Below are 13,252 nucleotides of genomic sequence, written 5' to 3'. Positions count from 1 at the left end.
CTCTGCGGGATGCGCATCACTTTTTTTTATTTTTTTAAACATTTATTTATTTATTTATTCATGAGAGACAGAGAGAGAGAGGCAGAGACGCAGGCAGAGGGAGAAGCAGGCTCCACGCAGGGAGCCCGACGCCGGCCTCGATCCCGGGACCCCGGGGTCACGCCCTGGGCCGAAGGCAGGTGCTAACCCGCTGAGCCCCCCGGGGATCCCCGCTCATCAGTCTTGACGCGGAGCAGAGCGCAGCGCGTCGGTGCCCTCCGGGTACATCCGCGGTCTTGGATGCTGACTTTTAAAGACTGTACCCTCCAGGGGCGCCCGGGGGGGCTCCGCGGTGGAGCATTTGCCTTCAGCCTGGGGCGTGACGCCGGGTCCCAGGATCGAGTCCCGCACTGGGCTCCCCTCCCTCTGCCTGTGTCTCTGCCTCTGCCCCTCTCTCTGTGAGTCTCATGAATAAATACATAACATCTTTTAAAAAAAAAGCGTACTCTCCAACTTTGACATTACCTTTCGGGATGAATTGACAGGAGCAGGTGAGGCGGGGCAGTGGGAGCTGACACAGGGAGCCCGGGTTCTCCACCCCCAGCCGCAGGTGCGGGGCCTCCCAGAACTCTGCCTCCGCCCGGAGCCTCCGGCCCCTTCCCCGGCTGGTTTCCGAGGACTCGCTGCAAATCCTCCGTAGACACACAGGCCCCGGGAGGACGGCAGCCGGGGACCTCCCCGGGCGTGTCTCCGGGGCTCCAGGGGGGCCCGGGGCATCGTAGGGGCTGCCCCGCGGGCGGGGCGCAGGAGGCCACCCAGGAGGGCACCGCCGGGGCGGGCGGGGGTAGGGCGATGCTCCACCTCCGGGGCCGGGGGGGGGGGGGGGGTTCTCGAGGGGCGTTAAGACAACTCCGGAGGCCTCGAGGAGGATGTCTGGCCCCGCAAGGGAAGCCCCGGGTTCCACTGCCTGCTCCTTTGCGCTGCGGGGTAGGAGGCCCACAGGATGGCCACCTGTCACCTGTCATCTCCCTGCCTACTTAGGCCTCTGTCCTTGGTCCATTTTGTTTAAATACAGCTTGGCGCCCGGAGATGGTCTTCGATGACCTCTAGAATTAACGGGGCTCAAACCTTTATTCCCAAGTAAGGTTTCCATCCTGAAGGCTTAGCCCAGGTTCACGGCCTGGGAAACGGATGTCCATTTAACACCTAATGGGTTTCTCTGCATAACTTTTTAGTGATCTGAGTGCAAATATCCTCAGTGGAGGATTTTTTTTTTTTTTTCCTCTAGAGAATGACAACCTTTTTAAGATCCTGGGTCTCTTGACTGTCTAGACACAGGGTGTTTGCATTACATTAGGGAAAACCTCCAAGTTCTGTACTTTGAGGTTAGTTAGCATAGAATTAATGACTAAGGCTGAGGGAAGGCTCTCTCGCTATAAAGTACTTTCTTGGTGATCATTTTAGACGTGACATTTTTCTTTTACTGAAAACCTCAACCTTTATTCTGAGAGTTTATTTATTTAAAAGATTTTATTTATTTATTCATGGGAGAGGCAGAGAGAGAGGCAGAGGCACAGGCAGAGGGAGAAGCAGGCTCCATGCAGGGAGCCGGACGTGGGACTGGATCCCCAGTTTCCAGGATCACACCCTGGGCTGAAGGCCGCGCTACAGCGCTGAGCTACCCGGGCTGCCCTATTCTGAGGGTTTAATTAGTCTTCAGTTCTCTTTCCACTGAGAGGGAAGGGGAAACTGAATGTTGGAGAGAGAAACTTTTCCGTCATTCCGTGCGGTACGCACTCTTTGACTTATGTATCTAACTGAATTCTTGAAAATTTTAGGGCGGATATTGTCTTGTCCTCATTTTATAGATGAAGAGATAGAGTTAGAGGGATTATGTAACTGGTGACCAGGAAATAAACCAGGTGGGACTCCTAAGCCTGTATTTGCTCCACCAGATGATGCTGCCTCTCTACTTCTGCAGATCTAAGTCTTGTAATAAATACTGAAATTCCTTTAAAAGTGCTCTCAATTAAAAATGCAGATTTGCACTTTATTTTTTGTATGTCTCATTAATCTCCATGTTGGACACAAGCTTCCAGGACGCATGTGCAGAGAATAACATAAAATAGCAGTGGTTAAAAAGGTAAAGTATTTATTCAGAAATGTTACTAAGAGTAGTGCTCGTATTTAGTATATAATAAACACCCAGGCCATTGGAATTATTTGTATATTCAGTGAAAAGCCAGACTGTGAGGTGGCGTGAGTTGGCCAGAACTGTAGACGCAGAGCTGCCATAGTCCTTCCTGCTAGAAGAGTAATCTGTTGGGCCTCTGCCCAGTGCACTTTGCCCCCAATGTAGCAACCCCAGCGTACTCAGCAGTATGAAGCAAGCAGAACCAGTTAGCTCCTGAAACAGGCTTCCCGGTCTTGGCAAATGAATACCATCCGTGAGCTCGCAGACCTTATTCTTCTTATATCTGAGATTCTATTATCCTTTCATTATTATTTTCAAAGGAATTACCCTTTCTTTTTGAAGAGCACTATGCTAAAGACATTCTGACAGTCTTTCACAGCTATCACTTTAAATAACAATCACAAATAAAGCCTACAAAAAGTTTCCCAATCTTTAGTTAGAAGGTCGTTTATCTAAGTCAAAAGCAATAAGAGAGAATGACTACTTGAAAAAAAAAAAGTCTGCTTCAGCGACATATGCCAGGAACTTGAGAACTGATAGGACAATAATGTAAAGCATGTGTTTCCGAGTTAAGATTAACATCATGCTCAGGATTTTCTTTAATCGTTTTTATGCCAACCAGACATCTCCTGTTAGTGAACTTTACACTCTGTACTGGGTCACACAGAATGGTTTCTTTTTAAAAAACTCATTAATCAGTTATTAAGCCAAACTTTTTTCTAGGGGTAATCCAGACCACATTTGTGATCTTTCAAAAATCAAAAACATTAAAAAAATTCATATTTCTAAAAACTGAAAAATATTTCTGGGGCCTTGATCTATTCCTTATTATAATTTTGAGTAAGAGTAATTGATGTTTATGTGGTGCTTACTATTGCCAGGCAATAATAAGTGCTTTTTTTAATAAACTAATTTAATCCTTGTAATGCCCCCATGAGGTAGAAGTGTCCTCCACTGTACACTGGAGGAAGCTGAGGCAAAGAAAAGATAAGAAAGATGCCCAAGGGGGGCCTCAGTGGCCCAGTTGGTCAAGTGGCTAACTCTTGATTTCTGCGCAGATCATGATCTCGGGGTCATAGGATGGAGCCTTACATTGGGCTCCGTGCTCAGTGCAAAGTCTACTTGAGATTCTCTCCCTCTCCCTCTGCTCCTCCTCCTGTTCTGTGCTCTTTCTCATTCTAAAACAAAAACAAAAACAAAAACAAAAACAAAACAAAAGAAAGAAAGGTACCCCAAATCACACAGTCAAGTGATGAAGCTGTGTTCAAACCCGGCCAGTCTGGCTCTACGGTCTTTGTTTTAAGATCTGCTTATTTATTCTAGGAAGAGAGGGAGAGACCGAGAGCAAACACTTGGGGAGTAGGAGCAGAGGGAGAGGGGAGAAAGAGTCTCAAGCAGATTCCATGCTGAGCGAGGAGCCCCGATGCAGGGCTTGATTCCAGGACCCTGAGATCACTACCTGAGCCAAAACCAAGAGTCAGAAGCTTAACTCCGCCATCCAGATGCCCCTCGAGGGCCTTTATTCTTTTTTTTTTTTTTTTACTTTTTTTTTTTTATTGGTGTTCAATTTGCCAATATATAGAATAACACCCAGTGCTCATCCCATCAAGTGAGGGCCTTTATTCTTAACCCCTATGCAAACTGCCTCCCTCAGGTGCTACATTGAAGAATAAATTCCTAATTTTTGTCTGCATCCCTTCCCTTATCTCAGAAGCCGACATTTAAATTCAGCTGGCATTAATTGCACTCCTTTAATCTGGATTTACTGAATTCTAAAGTATCTTACCTATATCCAACAACCAAAAGATAACATTGAGGACTTTCTCCTGCAACCTCTCCCCTTTGTGAGCAGTGCATTCAAACATTTTGTAAGGGTGTCCTTCACAGATAGGGCATCTCTAAACAATCCAAAGGAAAAGGATTTCAGTACTTCCAACTGCTAAAACAGTAAAGCCAGGTTGGAGATCTAATATAGATCTCTGGAGATCTATATTAGGAAGGGAAGAGAAGCTGGGGTAAAATGAAGGAATTTGATAGAGGTGCAGAAAGATAAGAATAATGGAGGATAAAACAGAAGAATTTTTAGTATTGATAAGGAAGAAAAAGAAGCCACTAGCAAGCGCCCTATAAATAAGAACTCAGGGGATTAAAAAAAATGTGATTTGTCAAAAACTTTCAACTTGAAAGGATTGTACCTTAATCTGTTTCCCTTCCGGAGAAGGTAAAGCAGACTGTCATAAGCCAAGGGGAGTTCTGTGATCTCTCCTCAACCGCAGCGCCTCTTACCCAAAGTGCAGGTATCCTAATGTAATTGTGTATACCTTTCCTTCCCAATTTAGATTCTAGGTACAACTGCTGCCCTAATTAGAATAAAGAGATATTGAGGATAAAGAAAAAAAAAAAAAGAAGGGAGGCAAAGGACACTGCCAAGGTCAGTTTTGCATTCCCAGAAGAAATTAAGGAAAATGAGGATAAATAAAGTTAGTTGTGGGATCTACACTTCTTGTCTAGTAGTACAGAGGGTACTGACACCGGTCACTTGTCTTCAAGGAGCTATGATAAGTGTTTTGTGTGAAGTTTCAATGGCCAAAGATAAGGCTGCGTACATAACCTGGTGTTATGGAAGGGAGGTTGCAAAAACACGTAGCCGGCTGGGTCAAATACCTCAATAAATGTGTCTCAAAGCATTTCAAACACTCAAGTGATCCTGTGTCTTGGGACTGCGGTAGGGTTTGGGAGCAAGAAGTCACCATGCCCAAATTATGAAACTAAAAGGCACCGGACATTTGCAGGAGGATCCCACAGGGGGAAATCATACTTCTTGATGTATGTAATATCTGCACAAAACCAGAATCATCCCATTGGAATTGTGAGAAAAATCTGAAAATGTTTCTCGGAAACCAGGAAGGGAAATGAATTGTAAGTTAAGATATACATAACAGAACTAATTTAAGATACATGCAACTTCACATAGCATCTAGGGTTTTATTTCTGCAAGTGTAGAAATACTTAGAAAGCTTTTCATAAGGTTTTAGCTATGGTTACAACCCCTCCAAACCTGATTTCTCAGTGGTGGTCCCACACATGGGTATTCCAAATGCAAGAGTTGTCAGAACCCTGATTTCTTTTTTTTTAAAGATTTTATTTATTTATTCGAGAGAGAGAGAGAGAGAGAGAGAGAGAGAGGCAGAGGGAGGAGCAGGCTCCATGCAGCACTAAACTGCTGAGCCATCCAGGGATCCCCCCAGAACCCTGATTTTTGTGTTGAGAAGGAACTGTTTTACGTCCATCCATTAAGACATGTGCATCTATGAACATAGATGCAGCTCTGGGTAGGCCTAGTTTCAGTTTGGGCATAACTGCTAGGCCACTAAACTCTGCAGATCCTGGAAGCCGAGTCACAAGGAATGTAAGACTACTTAAAATTGCCGGTAAAAGTTTACAAAACTCTGGAATATTTGAAACCTGCTTTTTTTTAAAAAAAGGACTCACTGTGAAATAAATAATTTTGAAATACCAACAGTGAGGGTCAGCTCCAAGGTTATATTATAGCCAAGAGACTATCAGTGTAGGAAAATGGAACTGCTAAGAATTGAGTGTGATTAAAATACTGTTTTTCCCTCTTATCTTGGATATTCCAAACTTTTATTTATTTATTTTTAAGTAGGCTTCACACCCTGTGCAGAGCCCAACTCGGAGCCCAAACTCACCCCTGAGATCAAGACCTGAGCCGAGATCAAGACCTGAGCCGAGATCAAGAGCTGGATGCTCAACCAATTGAGGCATCCAGGCGCCCTGGCTATTCCAAACTTTTAAACAAATGCTTTAAAAATTATTATATATCTTTTCTTTTAAACTTCCTATTTGTATGTCTCATGCCTAATATCTTTTTTTTTAATTTTTATTTATTTATGATAGTCACACAGGGAGAGAGAGAGAGAGGCAGAGACACAGGCAGAGGGAGAAGCAGACTCCATGCACCGGGAGCCCGACGTGGGATTCGATCCCGGGTCTCCAGGATCGCACCCTGGGCCAAAGGCAGGCGCCAAACCGCTTCACCACCCAGGAATCCCTCATGCCTAATATCTAATGCAGATCTCAGCTCAGGCCAAATACTTAAAAAATCCTATAAAAAGAGATGGAAAGCTTTGGAAAGGAAGAAAATAAAAAAGGAAGACACTTGAATTTTCCCAAAATTTCAGGAAAAAAAAGTAAAATCCCACCTTATATGTTCTTAACCCCTCAACACTCTGTAAATGTTTTTAAGAATAGCAAATAAATAAAGCCCCTAAAATAAATACACTTACTAAAATCACACTTCATCTAAAACCCAGAAAGTTGTATGTAAACTGCATTCTTATAAACATTACCTGCACTAAGGCAGGTTGTTGCCTAAAGGAAATCTATATACAGAATTTTAAAAATAATTAAAGCTCTATTGAGATATAATTCACATATGACAATAGGTATATTTAGCATATCCACAGAGTTGTGTGACCATGGCCATCACCTCAAAAAGAAACCACATACCGCTTAGCAGTCATTCCCCCTCCGGCTGTCTCTCGGCCCCTGGAATCATTTAATCTACTTTCTGTCTCAAGGAATTTGCCTATTCTGGACATTTCATATAAATACAATCATGGGATATGTGATCTTTTTGTCTGGCTTCTTTCACTTAGCATGATGTTTTCAAGGTTTAACCACGTAGCATGTATCTGCGCTTCCTTCCTTTTTGTGGCCAAATGATATTCCACTATAATAAATACACCACATTTTGTTTATCTGTGCATCAGTCGATGGACATTTGGGTGGTTTCCATTTTTTGACCATTATGAATAATATTGCTGTGAACATTTGTGTACGGGTTTTTTAGTGCACATGGGTTTAAATTGTTACATACCTAGGAGTGGAGTTACTGGATCACATGATAACTATGTTTAAAGGTTTAAATAAATGTCAAACTATCTTGCGAAGTGGCTGCCTCAGTTTACAGTCCCAGTGATGTACAATTTCTTCACAGGCTCATCAACACTTGTTATTGTCCATCTTTTTTAGTTTGGCTATCCTATTAGGGATAAAATAGTATCTCCCTATAGGTTTGATTTGCTTTCCCTTAATGACTCATGATGTTGCGCTTCTTGTTTTTTGGTGATTTGTATATCTATCTTCTTGGGACTAAATCTATTCAGATCTTTTGCACATTTTTAAATTGGGTTATCTTTTTGTTCTTGAGTGGTAAAAGGTCTTATATATTCTGGGTACAAGTCCCTTGCCAGAATATATAATTTAAAAATAATTTCTCCAATTCTGTTGGTTGTTTTTTCACATTTTTTTTTCAAGATTTTATTTTTTAGAGGGCACCTGGGGGCTCAGTCAGTCAAGTGGCTGCCTTTGGCTCAGGTCATGATCCCAGAGTCTGGGCATACAGGCTCCCTGCTCAGAGAGGAGTCTGCGTCTCCCTCTCCCTCTGCTCCTCCCCACCACTCAGGCTTTCTCTCTCTCTCTCTCTCTCTCTTTCTCCCTCTCTCAAATAAATAAAATCTTTTTTTTAAAGTAATCTTTAAAATAAATAAATAAATAAAATCTTTTTTTTTTTAAAGTAATCTTTAAAGAAAAGATTTTATTTATTTAAGTAATTTCTACACTCAAACCCACAACCCTGAGATCAAGAGTTGCATGCTTCAGGGACTGAGCCAGCCAGTCTTTGCACATGTTTGATGGTGTCCTTTGAAGCACAAAAATTAATTTTGACAAAGCCCCACTTATCCATTTTTTTCTTTTGTTACTGTACTTTTGGTGTTATATCTAAGAAACCACTGTCTAATCCAAGGTCAGAGAAATTTACTCATAGTTTTTTTTTTTTTTTTCCTAGAGTTATATAGAGTTATATACTTTCAGCTCCTACAGTTAGGTTTGATATGTTCTAAGTTAGTGTTTTAGCACGAAGGCAGTGCTAAACGCCGAGCCACCCATGGATCCCCTTGGCAGGACTTTTTATAACTCAGATAACAAAGATTTTATCTGACTAGAAAGAATAGTCACGGTCGGTTTAATCTTAATTAATAAGGGAGTCAGAAAGCAGGTGCCACAATCTTTTAAATCCCTGTGTACATGTTTTAAACATGCTCATAAAGATTACTGGGAGTTTTTGTACAGACTATTCATTTTATAGTTACTTTTGTAAAAGGGAGTAGTCAGACCACATTCCCTCCCGGATCCCTCGGCCGACGTCCAGTTTGTCAGGCTTTATCTTTCCCACCCCGCCTCCCTGCCTCGCCTAGGCCCTGCATCCCAGTCCCCTGGGCCTAGCATCCCAGGGCCTCCTCCCCAGGATCGCTTCCTTTAGCCCTTGGTTCTCATCCTCAACAGGCCTCATGCTTCCTTTCTACATAATGAATATGTTGCCCACTTTCTCTTGAAATGTAACTCACAGATAATATAACGTTTCTACATTTAATTTTGGAAGATCAACATAATGCCCTTACTATTACATAGGGAGGCCTATACACTCACTCGTGATTGACAGTATCTCGGTGATCAGATGCTTTGATACTATCAGAGAACAGTGTCTGGATTGAGAACAGAAACTAGTAGGAAAGGCTAAAGAGACGTTGTATGGTTCTCTTCTCAGGGCAGCATTAGCTTCAGAGTGAAAAACAAGGTGCGCTTGGGTGGCTGGGTCAGGGAGCGTCTGCCTGTGGCTCGGTCATGATCCCGGGCTCCTGGGATGGGGCCCGAGTATTGCTTCTCCCTCTGCCCCACCCCCTGCTTGTGCTCCCTCTCTCTCTTGCTCTCTCTCAAATAACTAAATAAAATCTCTCCATAAAAAGGGGAGGGGGGGTGGAAGTCCAATAATAACCTCCAAGTAAATAAATAATGTCAGTAAACAATGTTCTAATCATGACACTAAAAATTAAATATATATTAAATAAAATATTTATTATACATATCATGGCAGTAGTATATTTTTTAAACAACCTGGTTAATGAAATTCAATAAAATCCTTGCACTTAGTATCTCAATTAATTGTGTAATATTGGCTTTGAACCTAATAATATGACTCTGTAATCTTCTCTGTTATGTGTTTGTAGTTAGTTTTCTTGATTTTGCAGTAACTGCTTAGTGCACGGGGCCCCTTTTCAACTAACTATAAAGTTAGTAATACTATCTTTCCAAGAAATTAGGTAGGAACATTTTAGTTGGATCTAGAAGCTTGTGTAATTAGACTGATTAGATTGCTCTTTGGCCTCAAAATCTTTATGTTTTCTCTTGTTAGTTTTTTATTATGATTCATTAATTTCTGCTAAGTTGGCTAACATGGTCTACACTCATTTCAAATGTATAAATTTTCCAATTCAGTGTTTTATTTTTATTTATTTATGTATTTTTAAAAGATTTATTATTCATGAGAGACACGCACACACACACAGAGAAAGAGGCAGAGACACAGGCAGAGGGAGAAGCAGGCTCCATGCAGGGAGCTCGACGCAGGACTCGATCCCAGGTCCCCAGGATCACACTCTGGACTGAAGGCAGGCGCTAAACCGCTGAGCCACCCAGGGATCCCCTAATTCAGTGTTTTAAATTAAAAAAAAATCTTTAAATTATCTATGATGCTTTTAAAGATAATAGTCGAGTGTGAGCAAATACATTCTCCAATCAGTATCATTAAGCATATTTCTATCTATTAATTGCAAGGATGGAAATTGAAAAATCTTGAACAAAGAGTTATTTGTAAGCAGTGTAAGTTTGCTGATAAATTCCATGATAATATCCTTCACGTTAGTGAAATTGTTCTCATTTTCTTTCAGCTTAAAAAAGAGCTTTTTTAACTTTTCAAATATATTGAAAAGATACGTGATAGAATTTTAGAATATTTTAACCTTAACGTTTTATTTTTCATTAAATCAAAAAATTCTACAGTATACCAAATAGTGAACAAAGTCTTTTAAAATAATTTTCCGTGGCAAAACTTTTTAGAAAAGACATTCAACATTTCAAACTCTTTTTCATTATCATGGTAGTTTGTAAAACAATCTATCGTGTATCATTCATCAACTTAATTTTTGTGTTATTTTTAATTGAAGTAAAAAAAAAAAAAGCATGACTCATACCTGTTCAGCAGAATATTGGGCTCTCCCTCAAAGAAATCCAAGTCCTAAATCCCCAGAACCAGTGAATATTATTTTACATGTCAAAAGGGACTTTGCAAATGTGATTAAGTTAAAGATTTTGAGATGGGGAGATTATCCTGGATTATCCAGGTAGGCCAACTAGTCACAAGGCTTCCTGTAAGAAGGAAGCAGGAGGGTCTGACAGGCAAGGCATGGAAGCAGAGGTTGGGTGATGTGGGCCAAGGAATGCAGGTGGCCTCGAGAAGCTGGATAAAAGCCCTGGAGTGGATTTTCCTGAGAACACCTTGAAGGAATGCTGCCCTGCAGACCCATTTTTGACTTGTATCATAGTAAATTTGTGTTGTTTTCAGCCACTAAATTTGTAGTTTCTTGTACAGCAACAACAGGAAACTAAACACGCAGTAAAATACCTAAGTGCACTGATAATAAGTATAGAGCTTGATGGGTTTTTATACACACACAGACCTCATAACCACCCCCCACATTACCACCTAGCACATTTCCAGCACCTCAATCTCCCTTTCCCCCCCCTTCCCAGGCAACTCCTCACACACCAAAGATATGTACTAATCTGACTTATCTTTACCACTCACTGCATGTTGTTGGACTTTTGAGAAACAGTATCATAGCATATGTATTCTTTTGCATTTGGACTTTTTATTCAACTTAATGCCTGTGAGATTTGTCCATCGTATTGCTGTATGATAAATTTGGGGATTAAAAAAAAAGATTTTATTTATTTATTCATGAGAGACACATAGAGAGAGGCAGAGACACAGGCAGAGGGAGAAGCAGGCTCCCTGCGGGGGGCCCAATGTGAGACTCGATCCCAGGACCCTGGGGTCACGACCTGGGCCGAAGGCAGACGCTCTATTACTGAGCCACCCAGAAATCTGGTGTTTTTTTTTTTTTTTTTTTTTTTTTTGAAATTTGGTGTTTTTAATGCTGTATATTTTTTAGTTTTATTGTATATCAGTTTATTTATCCATTTCCCATAGACTTTTATCCTTTTATTAAAAAAAGATTTTATCTATTTTAGACAGAGAGAGAGAGAGAAAACACATGGAGGGAGGGGCAGAGGGGAAGGGAGAGGGACAAGCAGGCTTCATGCTGAGTGTGGAGCCCAATGTGGGGCTCCATCTCACAACCCTGAGATCATGAGCTGAGCCAAAATCAAGAGTCCCACACTCAATCAACTGAGCCACCCAAATAACCCCAACTTTTATCCTTTAGAAGATTAAAAAACCCATTCCCATCACACGATGATGATTGTCTGACATTTCCCTTGAATATCAGAAATATGATGTTTTTGGCCAAATTTATCAGTATTTCTCTATAAAATGAACACTTAGTCTTGATGGTTCCATCACTTCACTAGAAAAGCAAATTGGCAGAATGTGTATTTTATTTGTAAGCAAAGTTATCAAACACAACTTCAAATAAACACTTGAATATTACCACCCCTTTTTCTGTTGGACATTTTGAAACAAGAGCTAAATATTTATGCTGAATGAAGTAAGTCAGTCAGTCGGAGAAGGACAATCATCATATGGTTTCATTCATACGGGGAATATAAGAAATAGCGAAAGGGTAATTATAAGGGAAAGGAGGGGAACTGAATGGGAAAAATCAGAGAGGGAGAGAAACCATGAGAGACTCCTAACTCTGGGAAATGAACAAAGGGTTGCAAGGGGAGGTGGGTGGGGGGCTGGGGTGACTGGGTGATGGGCACCGAGGGGGGCACTTGATGGGATGACTAGGGGTGCTACTATATGTTGGCAAATTGAACTTCAATAAAAACAGAACAAAGAAAAATGAAATAAGAGCTAAATAAAAATCTTCATATATGCATATATTTACCATATATATATATATATTTACCATGAAGGTGAGAGCACAAATGTAAGCTGATACAGATAAAGCAGTCCCCCTTTACCCATGGTTTCATTTTGAAGAAGGTACTTCAGTGTAGGGTCCCCTGAAACAAGGGGCCCAGAGAAGAGACCCTTGCATCCTAGGTCAAAGGACAGAACTGATTTCAGGGTAACCCATTAGTCGATGATAGAAGGTTGTCCTTTACCAAAGAATTACGGTGGACTAATATGGGGAGAATGATTCCATTTAAATGTCACCCTTTAAAATCCACAAATCCTAGGGATCCCTGGGTGGCTCAGTGGTTTGGTGCCTGCCTTTGGCCCAGGGTGTGATCCTGGGGTCCCGGGATCGAGACCCACATCGGGCTCCCGGCATGGAGCCTGCTTCTCCCTCCTCCTGTGTCTCTGCCTCTCTCTCTCTCTCTCTGTGTGTGTGTGTCTATCATAATAAATAAATAAATAAATAAATAAATAAATAAATAAATAAATCTTTCTAAAAAATGAAATAAAATCCACAAATCCACTCAGGAAATAAGGGATCCAGGCAATGACCATCGATGAGCGCTGAGCTGAAATGTTGATGCGGAATTTTGTGACATACTGAAACCACCTCAATCTGCTAAGTAAGCTTAATTTCGCTTAAAGTGGTCAAGCTGACACTATGTCTCCTGACAGGGGTGGGGTGGGAGGGTGGGCCAAAGGGTGGGCCATAGAAGAACGCAGCTTGAATGCAAAGTATTTCTGTGTTTCAAGCTGAAACAGCATCGGATGAAACTTCCAGATTTGGCTTCCAGTTTGCAAGAAATGTATCTTGCAGACACAGAGGACAAGTTAGAGGACTGTTGCGACACAGTCAGCCAAATCCCAGTGTAGGATTGTCAAGAGGTGGGTAAGGCGCGGGGTTTTACACCGCTTACAAGCTGACAAGTTAGCCTGTTCCTGCTTTGTGGATGCCGGCAGAAGACGCAAAAGTCCTGAGTCAGAGGCAAAGGACTTTACTGCTCACAGCAAAAGTGGTATCTTCAGAGCTTTGCGTTGACTCCTCATCCCCCAAAGTCCCACAGAAGGGA

Source organism: Canis lupus, chromosome 22, assembly GCF_003254725.2.
Source record: "Canis lupus dingo isolate Sandy chromosome 22, ASM325472v2, whole genome shotgun sequence".
NCBI lineage: Eukaryota > Metazoa > Chordata > Mammalia > Carnivora > Canidae > Canis > Canis lupus.
The sequence above is the reverse complement of the archived record's forward strand: the minus strand, read 5'-3'. Positions refer to the sequence as shown.